The sequence below is a fragment of the Pan paniscus genome, chromosome 9 (genome assembly GCF_029289425.2).
Source record: "Pan paniscus chromosome 9, NHGRI_mPanPan1-v2.0_pri, whole genome shotgun sequence".
NCBI classification, from domain to species: Eukaryota; Metazoa; Chordata; class Mammalia; order Primates; family Hominidae; genus Pan; species Pan paniscus.
Window position 1 is genome coordinate 54,341,337 of NC_073258.2, and position 11,188 is coordinate 54,352,524.

Consider the following 11,188-nt stretch of genomic DNA (forward strand, 5'->3'; position numbering starts at 1 on the left):
ACTGCATTCAACTCACAGACTTGAACAATCGTTTTGATGGAGCAGTTTTGAAACTCTCTATCTATGGAATCTGCAAGTGGATATGTTGACCTCTTTGAAGATTTCGTTGGAAACGGGTTAATCTTCACATAAAAGCTAAACAGAAGCATTCTCAGAAACTTCTTTGTGATGATTGCATTCACCTCACAGAGTTGAACTTTCCCTTTGATAGAGCAGCTTCGAAACACTCTTTTTCTAGAATCTGCAAGTGGACATTTGGAGGGCTTTGTGGACTGTGGTGGAAAAGGAAATATCTTCTCATCAAAACTACATAGAAGCATTCTCAGAAACTACTCTGTGATGATTGCATTCAACTGACAGAGTTGAACGTTCCTTTTGATAGAGCAGTTTGGAAACACTATTTTTGTAGAATCTGCATGTGGAGATTTGGACCGCTTTGAGACCTATGGTAGTAAAGGAAATAACTTAATAGAAAAACCAAATGGAAGCATTCTCAGAAAATTCTTTGTGATGATTGAGTTGAACTCAGAGACCTGAACATTCCTTTTGATGGAGCAGTTTCCAAACACACTTCTCGTGGAATCTGCAAGTGGATATTTGGACCTCCCTGAGGATTTCGTTGGAAGCGGGATAAACTTCCCAGAACTAAACGGAAGCATTCTCAGAAACTTCTTTGTGATGTTTGCATTCAACTCACAGAGTTGAACCTTCCTTTCATAGTTCAGGTATGAAACACTCTTTTCGTAGAATCTGGAAGTGGATATTTGGACCACTGTGTGGACTTCTTTGGAAACGGGTGTATCTTCACCTCAAACCTAGACAGAAGCATTCTCCGAAAGTTCTCTGTGTTGACTGCATTCAACTCACAGACTTGAACAATCGTTTTGATGGAGCAGTTTTGAAACTCTCTATCTATGGAATCTGCAAGTGGATATGTTGACCTCTTTGAAGATTTCGTTGGAAACGGGTTAATCTTCACATAAAAGCTAAACAGAAGCATTCTCAGAAACTTCTTTGTGATGATTGCATTCACCTCACAGAGTTGAACTTTCCCTTTGATAGAGCAGCTTCGAAACACTCTTTTTCTAGAATCTGCAAGTGGACATTTGGAGGGCTTTGTGGACTGTGGTGGAAAAGGAAATATCTTCTCATCAAAACTACATAGAAGCATTCTCAGAAACTACTCTGTGATGATTGCATTCAACTGACAGAGTTGAACGTTCCTTTTGATAGAGCAGTTTGGAAACACTATTTTTGTAGAATCTGCATGTGGAGATTTGGACCGCTTTGAGACCTATGGTAGTAAAGGAAATAACTTCATAGAAAAACCAAATGGAAGCATTCTCAGAAAATTCTTTGTGATGATTGAGTTGAACTCAGAGACCTGAACATTCCTTTTGATGGAGCAGTTTCCAAACACACTTCTCGTGGAATCTGCAAGTGGATATTTGGACCTCCCTGAGGATTTCGTTGGAAGCGGGATAAACTTCCCAGAACTAAACGGAAGCATTCTCAGAAACTTCTTTGTGATGTTTGCATTCAACTCACAGAGTTGAACCTTCCTTTCATAGTTCAGGTATGAAACACTCTTTTCGTAGAATCTGGAAGTGGATATTTGGACCACTGTGTGGACTTCTTTGGAAACGGGTGTATCTTCACCTCAAACCTAGACAGAAGCATTCTCCGAAAGTTCTCTGTGTTGACTGCATTCAACTCACAGACTTGAACAATCGTTTTGATGGAGCAGGTTTGAAACTCTCTATCTATGGAATCTGCAAGTGGATATGTTGACCTCTTTGAAGATTTCGTTGGAAACGGGTTAATCTTCACATAAAAGCTAAACAGAAGCATTCTCAGAAACTTCTTTGTGATGATTGCATTCACCTCACAGAGTTGAACTTTCCCTTTGATAGAGCAGCTTCGAAACACTCTTTTTCTAGAATCTGCAAGTGGACTTTTGGAGGGCTTTGTGGACTGTGGTGGAAAAGGAAATATCTTCTCATCAAAACTACATAGAAGCATTCTCAGAAACTACTCTGTGATGATTGCATTCAACTGACAGAGTTGAACGTTCCTTTTGATAGAGCAGTTTGGAAACACTATTTTTGTAGAATCTGCATGTGGAGATTTGGACTGCTTTGAGACCTATGGTAGTAAAGGAAATATCGTCATAGAAAAACCAAATGGAAGCATTCTCAGAAAATTCTTTGTGATGATTGAGTTGAACTCAGAGACCTGAACATTCCTTTTGATGGAGCAGTTTCCAAACACACTTCTCGTGGAATCTGCAAGTGGATATTTGGACCTCCCTGAGGATTTCGTTGGAAGCGGGATAAACTTCCCAGAACTAAACGGAAGCATTCTCAGAAACTTCTTTGTCATGTTTGCATTCAACTCACAGAGTTGAACCTTCCTTTCATAGTTCAGGTATGAAACACTCTTTTCGTAGAATCTGGAAGTGGATATTTGGACCACTGTGTGGACTTCTTTGGAAACGGGTGTATCTTCACCTCAAACCTAGACAGAAGCATTCTCAGAAAGTTCTCTGTGTTGACTGCATTCAACTCACAGACTTGAACAATCGTTTTGATGGAGCAGTTTTGAAACTCTCTATCTTTGGAATCTGCAAGTGGATATGTTGACCTCTTTGAAGATTTCGTTGGAAACGGGTTAATCTTCACATAAAAGCTAAACAGAAGCATCCTCAGAAACTTCTTTGTGATGATTGCATTCACTTCACAGAGTTGAACTTTCCCTTTGATAGAGCAGCTTTGAAACAGTCTTTTTCTAGAATCTGCAAGTGGACATTTGGAGGGCTTTGTGGACTGTGGTTGAAAAGAAATATCTTCTCATCGAAACTACATAGAAGCATTCTCAGAAACTACTCTGTGATGATTGCATTGAACTGACAGAGTTGAACGTTCCTTCTGATAGAGCATTTGGGAAACACTCTTTTTGTAGAATCTGCATGTGGAGATTTGGACCGCTTTGAGACCTATGGTAGTAAAGGAAATATCGTCATAGAAAAACCAAATGGAAGCATTCTCAGAAAATTCTTTGTGATGATTGAGTTGAACTCAGAGACCTGAACATTCCTTTTGATGGAGCAGTTTCCAAACACACTTCTCGTGGAATCTGCAAGTGGATATTTGGACCTCCCTGAGGATTTCGTTGGAAGCGGGATAAACTTCCCAGAACTAAACGGAAGCATTCTCAGAAACTTCTTTGTGATGTTTGCATTCAACTCACAGAGTTGAACCTTCGTTTCATAGTTCAGGTTTGAAACACTCTTTTTGTAGAATCTGGAAGTGGATATTTGGACCACTGTGTGGACTTCGTTTGAAACCGGTATATCTTCACCTCAAACCTAGACAGAAGCATTCTCTGAAAGTTCTCTGTGTTGACTGCATTCAACTCACAGACTTGAACAATCGTTTTGATGGAGCAGTTTTGAAACTCTCTATCTATGGAATCTGCAAGTGGATATGTTGACCTCTTTGAAGATTTCGTTGGAAACGGGTTAATCTTCACATAAAAGCTAAACAGAAGCATTCTCAGAAACTTCTTTGTGATGATTGCATGCACCTCACAGAGTTGAACTTTCCCTTTGATAGAGCAGCTTCGAAACACTCTTTTTCTAGAATCTGCAAGTGGACATTTGGAGGGCTTTGTGGACTGTGGTGGAAAAGGAAATATCTTCTCATCAAAACTACATAGAAGCATTCTCAGAAACTACTCTGTGATGATTGCATTCAACTGACAGAGTTGAACGTTCCTTTTGATAGAGCAGTTTGGAAACACTATTTTTGTAGAATCTGCATGTGGAGATTTGGACCGCTTTGAGACCTATGGTAGTAAAGGAAATAACTTCATAGAAAAACCAAATGGAAGCATTCTCAGAAAATTCTTTGTGATGATTGAGTTGAACTCAGAGACCTGAACATTCCTTTTGATGGAGCAGTTTCCAAACACACTTCTCGTGGAATCTGCAAGGGGATATTTGGACCTCCCTGAGGATTTCGTTGGAAGCGGGATAAACTTCCCAGAACTAAACGGAAGCATTCTCAGAAACTTCTTTGTGATGTTTGCATTCAACTCACAGAGTTGAACCTTCCTTTCATAGTTCAGGTATGAAACACTCTTTTCGTAGAATCTGGAAGTGGATATTTGGACCACTGTGTGGACTTCTTTGGAAACGGGTGTATCTTCACCTCAAACCTAGACAGAAGCATTCTCCGAAAGTTCTCTGTGTTGACTGCATTCAACTCACAGACTTGAACAATCGTTTTGATGGAGCAGGTTTGAAACTCTCTATCTATGGAATCTGCAAGTGGATATGTTGACCTCTTTGAAGATTTCGTTGGAAACGGGTTAATCGTCACATAAAAGCTAAACAGAAGCATTCTCAGAAACTTCTTTGTGATGATTGCATTCACCTCACAGAGTTGAACTTTCCCTTTGATAGAGCAGCTTCGAAACACTCTTTTTCTAGAATCTGCAAGTGGACTTTTGGAGGGCTTTGTGGACTGTGGTGGAAAAGGAAATATCTTCTCATCAAAACTACATAGAAGCATTCTCAGAAACTACTCTGTGATGATTGCATTCAACTGACAGAGTTGAACGTTCCTTTTGATAGAGCAGTTTGGAAACACTATTTTTGTAGAATCTGCATGTGGAGATTTGGACTGCTTTGAGACCTATGGTAGTAAAGGAAATAACTTCATAGAAAAACCAAATGGAAGCATTCTCAGAAAATTCTTTGTGATGATTGAGTTGAACTCAGAGACCTGAACATTCCTTTTGATGGAGCAGTTTCCAAACACACTTCTCGTGGAATCTGCAAGTGGATATTTGGACCTCCCTGAGGATTTCGTTGGAAGCGGGATAAACTTCCCAGAACTAAACGGAAGCATTCTCAGAAACTTCTTTGTGATGTTTGCATTCAACTCACAGAGTTGAACCTTCCTTTCATAGTTCAGGTATGAAACACTCTTTTCGTAGAATCTGGAAGTGGATATTTGGACCACTGTGTGGACTTCTTTGGAAACGGGTGTATCTTCACCTCAAACCTAGACAGAAGCATTCTCCGAAAGTTCTCTGTGTTGACTGCATTCAACTCACAGACTTGAACAATCGTTTTGATGGAGCAGTTTTGAAACTCTCTATCTATGGAATCTGCAAGTGGATATGTTGACCTCTTTGAAGATTTCGTTGGAAACGGGTTAATCTTCACATAAAAGCTAAACAGAAGCATTCTCAGAAACTTCTTTGTGATGATTGCATTCACCTCACAGAGTTGAACTTTCCCTTTGATAGAGCAGCTTCGAAACACTCTTTTTCTAGAATCTGCAAGTGGACATTTGGAGGGCTTTGTGGACTGTGGTGGAAAAGGAAATATCTTCTCATCAAAACTACATAGAAGCATTCTCAGAAACTACTCTGTGATGATTGCATTCAACTGACAGAGTTGAACGTTCCTTTTGATAGAGCAGTTTGGAAACACTATTTTTGTAGAATCTGCATGTGGAGATTTGGACCGCTTTGAGACCTATGGTAGTAAAGGAAATAACTTAATAGAAAAACCAAATGGAAGCATTCTCAGAAAATTCTTTGTGATGATTGAGTTGAACTCAGAGACCTGAACATTCCTTTTGATGGAGCAGTTTCCAAACACACTTCTCGTGGAATCTGCAAGTGGATATTTGGACCTCCCTGAGGATTTCGTTGGAAGCGGGATAAACTTCCCAGAACTAAACGGAAGCATTCTCAGAAACTTCTTTGTGATGTTTGCATTCAACTCACAGAGTTGAACCTTCCTTTCATAGTTCAGGTATGAAACACTCTTTTCGTAGAATCTGGAAGTGGATATTTGGACCACTGTGTGGACTTCTTTGGAAACGGGTGTATCTTCACCTCAAACCTAGACAGAAGCATTCTCCGAAAGTTCTCTGTGTTGACTGCATTCAACTCACAGACTTGAACAATCGTTTTGATGGAGCAGGTTTGAAACTCTCTATCTATGGAATCTGCAAGTGGATATGTTGACCTCTTTGAAGATTTCGTTGGAAACGGGTTAATCTTCACATAAAAGCTAAACAGAAGCATTCTCAGAAACTTCTTTGTGATGATTGCATTCACCTCACAGAGTTGAACTTTCCCTTTGATAGAGCAGCTTCGAAACACTCTTTTTCTAGAATCTGCAAGTGGACTTTTGGAGGGCTTTGTGGACTGTGGTGGAAAAGGAAATATCTTCTCATCAAAACTACATAGAAGCATTCTCAGAAACTACTCTGTGATGATTGCATTCAACTGACAGAGTTGAACGTTCCTTTTGATAGAGCAGTTTGGAAACACTATTTTTGTAGAATCTGCATGTGGAGATTTGGACTGCTTTGAGACCTATGGTAGTAAAGGAAATATCGTCATAGAAAAACCAAATGGAAGCATTCTCAGAAAATTCTTTGTGATGATTGAGTTGAACTCAGAGACCTGAACATTCCTTTTGATGGAGCAGTTTCCAAACACACTTCTCGTGGAATCTGCAAGTGGATATTTGGACCTCCCTGAGGATTTCGTTGGAAGTGGGATAAACTTCCCAGAACTAAACGGAAGCATTCTCAGAAACTTCTTTGTCATGTTTGCATTCAACTCACAGAGTTGAACCTTCCTTTCATAGTTCAGGTATGAAACACTCTTTTCGTAGAATCTGGAAGTGGATATTTGGACCACTGTGTGGACTTCTTTGGAAACGGGTGTATCTTCACCTCAAACCTAGACAGAAGCATTCTCAGAAAGTTCTCTGTGTTGACTGCATTCAACTCACAGACTTGAACAATCGTTTTGATGGAGCAGTTTTGAAACTCTCTATCTTTGGAATCTGCAAGTGGATATGTTGACCTCTTTGAAGATTTCGTTGGAAACGGGTTAATCTTCACATAAAAGCTAAACAGAAGCATCCTCAGAAACTTCTTTGTGATGATTGCATTCACTTCACAGAGTTGAACTTTCCCTTTGATAGAGCAGCTTTGAAACAGTCTTTTTCTAGAATCTGCAAGTGGACATTTGGAGGGCTTTGTGGACTGTGGTTGAAAAGAAATATCTTCTCATCGAAACTACATAGAAGCATTCTCAGAAACTACTCTGTGATGATTGCATTGAACTGACAGAGTTGAACGTTCCTTCTGATAGAGCATTTGGGAAACACTCTTTTTGTAGAATCTGCATGTGGAGATTTGGACCGCTTTGAGACCTATGGTAGTAAAGGAAATATCGTCATAGAAAAACCAAATGGAAGCATTCTCAGAAAATTCTTTGTGATGATTGAGTTGAACTCAGAGACCTGAACATTCCTTTTGATGGAGCAGTTTCCAAACACACTTCTCGTGGAATCTGCAAGTGGATATTTGGACCTCCCTGAGGATTTCGTTGGAAGCGGGATAAACTTCCCAGAACTAAACGGAAGCATTCTCAGAAACTTCTTTGTGATGTTTGCATTCAACTCACAGAGTTGAAACTTCCTTTCATAGTTCAGGTTTGAAACACTCTTTTTGTAGAATCTGGAAGTGGATATTTGGACCACTGTGTGGACTTCGTTTGAAACCGGTATATCTTCACCTCAAACCTAGACAGAAGCATTCTCCGAAAGTTCTCTGTGTTGACTGCATTCAACTCACAGACTTGAACAATCGTTTTGATGGAGCAGTTTTGAAACTCTCTATCTATGGAATCTGCAAGTGGATATGTTGACCTCTTTGAAGATTTCGTTGGAAACGGGTTAATCTTCACATAAAAGCTAAACAGAAGCATTCTCAGAAACTTCTTTGTGATGATTGCATGCACCTCACAGAGTTGAACTTTCCCTTTGATAGAGCAGCTTCGAAACACTCTTTTTCTAGAATCTGCAAGTGGACATTTGGAGGGCTTTGTGGACTGTGGTGGAAAAGGAAATATCTTCTCATCAAAACTACATAGAAGCATTCTCAGAAACTACTCTGTGATGATTGCATTCAACTGACAGAGTTGAACGTTCCTTTTGATAGAGCAGTTTGGAAACACTATTTTTGTAGAATCTGCATGTGGAGATTTGGACCGCTTTGAGACCTATGGTAGTAAAGGAAATAACTTCATAGAAAAACCAAATGGAAGCATTCTCAGAAAATTCTTTGTGATGATTGAGTTGAACTCAGAGACCTGAACATTCCTTTTGATGGAGCAGTTTCCAAACACACTTCTCGTGGAATCTGCAAGGGGATATTTGGACCTCCCTGAGGATTTCGTTGGAAGCGGGATAAACTTCCCAGAACTAAACGGAAGCATTCTCAGAAACTTCTTTGTGATGTTTGCATTCAACTCACAGAGTTGAACCTTCCTTTCATAGTTCAGGTATGAAACACTCTTTTCGTAGAATCTGGAAGTGGATATTTGGACCACTGTGTGGACTTCTTTGGAAACGGGTGTATCTTCACCTCAAACCTAGACAGAAGCATTCTCCGAAAGTTCTCTGTGTTGACTGCATTCAACTCACAGACTTGAACAATCGTTTTGATGGAGCAGGTTTGAAACTCTCTATCTATGGAATCTGCAAGTGGATATGTTGACCTCTTTGAAGATTTCGTTGGAAACGGGTTAATCGTCACATAAAAGCTAAACAGAAGCATTCTCAGAAACTTCTTTGTGATGATTGCATTCACCTCACAGAGTTGAACTTTCCCTTTGATAGAGCAGCTTCGAAACACTCTTTTTCTAGAATCTGCAAGTGGACTTTTGGAGGGCTTTGTGGACTGTGGTGGAAAAGGAAATATCTTCTCATCAAAACTACATAGAAGCATTCTCAGAAACTACTCTCTGATGATTGCATTCAACTGACAGAGTTGAACGTTCCTTTTGATAGAGCAGTTTGGAAACACTATTTTTGTAGAATCTGCATGTGGAGATTTGGACTGCTTTGAGACCTATGGTAGTAAAGGAAATATCGTCATAGAAAAACCAAATGGAAGCATTCTCAGAAAATTCTTTGTGATGATTGAGTTGAACTCAGAGACCTGAACATTCCTTTTGATGGAGCAGTTTCCAAACACACTTCTCGTGGAATCTGCAAGTGGATATTTGGACCTCCCTGAGGATTTCGTTGGAAGCGGGATAAACTTCCCAGAACTAAACGGAAGCATTCTCAGAAACTTCTTTGTGATGTTTGCATTCAACTCACAGAGTTGAACCTTCCTTTCATAGTTCAGGTATTAAACACTCTTTTCGTAGAATCTGGAAGTGGATATTTGGACCACTGTGTGGACTTCTTTGGAAACGGGTGTATCTTCACCTCAAACCTAGACAGAAGCATTCTCAGAAAGTTCTCTGTGTTGACTGCATTCAACTCACAGACTTGAACAATCGTTTTGATGGAGCAGTTTTGAAACTCTCTATCTTTGGAATCTGCAAGTGGATATGTTGACCTCTTTGAAGATTTCGTTGGAAACGGGTTAATCTTCACATAAAAGCTAAACAGAAGCATTCTCAGAAACTTCATTGTGATGATTGCATTCACTTCACAGAGTTGAACTTTCCCTTTGATAGAGCAGCTTTGAAACAGTCTTTTTCTAGAATCTGCAAGTGGACATTTGGAGGGCTTTGTGGACTGTGGTTGAAAAGAAATATCTTCTCATCGAAACTACATAGAAGCATTCTCAGAAACTACTCTGTGATGATTGCATTCAACTGACAGAGTTGAACGTTCCTTCTGATAGAGCATTTGGGAAACACTCTTTTTGTAGAATCTGCATGTGGAGATTTGGACCGCTTTGAGACCTATGGTAGTAAAGGAAATATCGTCATAGAAAAACCAAATGGAAGCATTCTCAGAAATTTCTTTGTGATGATTGAGTTGAACTCAGAGACCTGAACATTCCTTTTGATGGAGCAGTTTCCAAACACACTTCTCGTGGAATCTGCAAGTGGATATTTGGACCTCCCTGAGGATTTCGTTGGAAGCGGGATAAACTTCCCAGAACTAAACGGAAGCATTCTCAGAAACTTCTTTGTGATGTTTGCATTCAACTCACAGAGTTGAACCTTCGTTTCATAGTTCAGGTTTGAAACACTCTTTTTGTAGAATCTGGAAGTGGATATTTGGACCACTGTGTGGACTTCGTTTGAAACCGGTATATCTTCACCTCAAACCTATACAGAAGCATTCTCCGAAAGTTCTCTGTGTTGACTGCATTCAACTCACAGACTTGAACAATCGTTTTGATGGAGCAGTTTTGAAACTCTCTATCTATGGAATCTGCAAGTGGATATGTTGACCTCTTTGAAGATTTCGTTGGAAACGGGTTAATCTTCACATAAAAGCTAAACAGAAGCATTCTCAGAAACTTCTTTGTGATGATTGCATTCACCTCACAGAGTTGAACTTTCCCTTTGATAGAGCAGCTTCGAAACACTCTTTTTCTAGAATCTGCAAGTGGACATTTGGAGGGCTTTGTGGACTGTGGTGGAAAAGGAAATATCTTCTCATCAAAACTACATAGAAGCATTCTCAGAAACTACTCTGTGATGATTGCATTCAACTGACAGAGTTGAACTTTCCTTTTGATAGAGCAGTTTGGAAACACTATTTTTGTAGAATCTGCATGTGGAGATTTGGACCGCTTTGAGACCTATGGTAGTAAAGGAAATAACTTCATAGAAAAACCAAATGGAAGCATTCTCAGAAAATTCTTTGTGATGATTGAGTTGAACTCAGAGACCTGAACATTCCTTTTGATGGAGCAGTTTCCAAACACACTTCTCGTGGAATCTGCAAGTGGATATTTGGACCTCCCTGAGGATTTCGTTGGAAGCGGGATAAACTTCCCAGAACTAAACGGAAGCATTCTCAGAAACTTCTTTGTGATGTTTGCATTCAACTCACAGAGTTGAACCTTCCTTTCATAGTTCAGGTATGAAACACTCTTTTCGTAGAATCTGGAAGTGGATATTTGGACCACTGTGTGGACTTCTTTGGAAACGGGTGTATCTTCACCTCAAACCTAGACAGAAGCATTCTCCGAAAGTTCTCTGTGTTGACTGCATTCAACTCACAGACTTGAACAATCGTTTTGATGGAGCAGGTTTGAGACTCTCTATCTATGGAATCTGCAAGTGGATATGTTGACCTCTTTGAAGATTTCGTTGGAAACGGGTTAATCTTCAC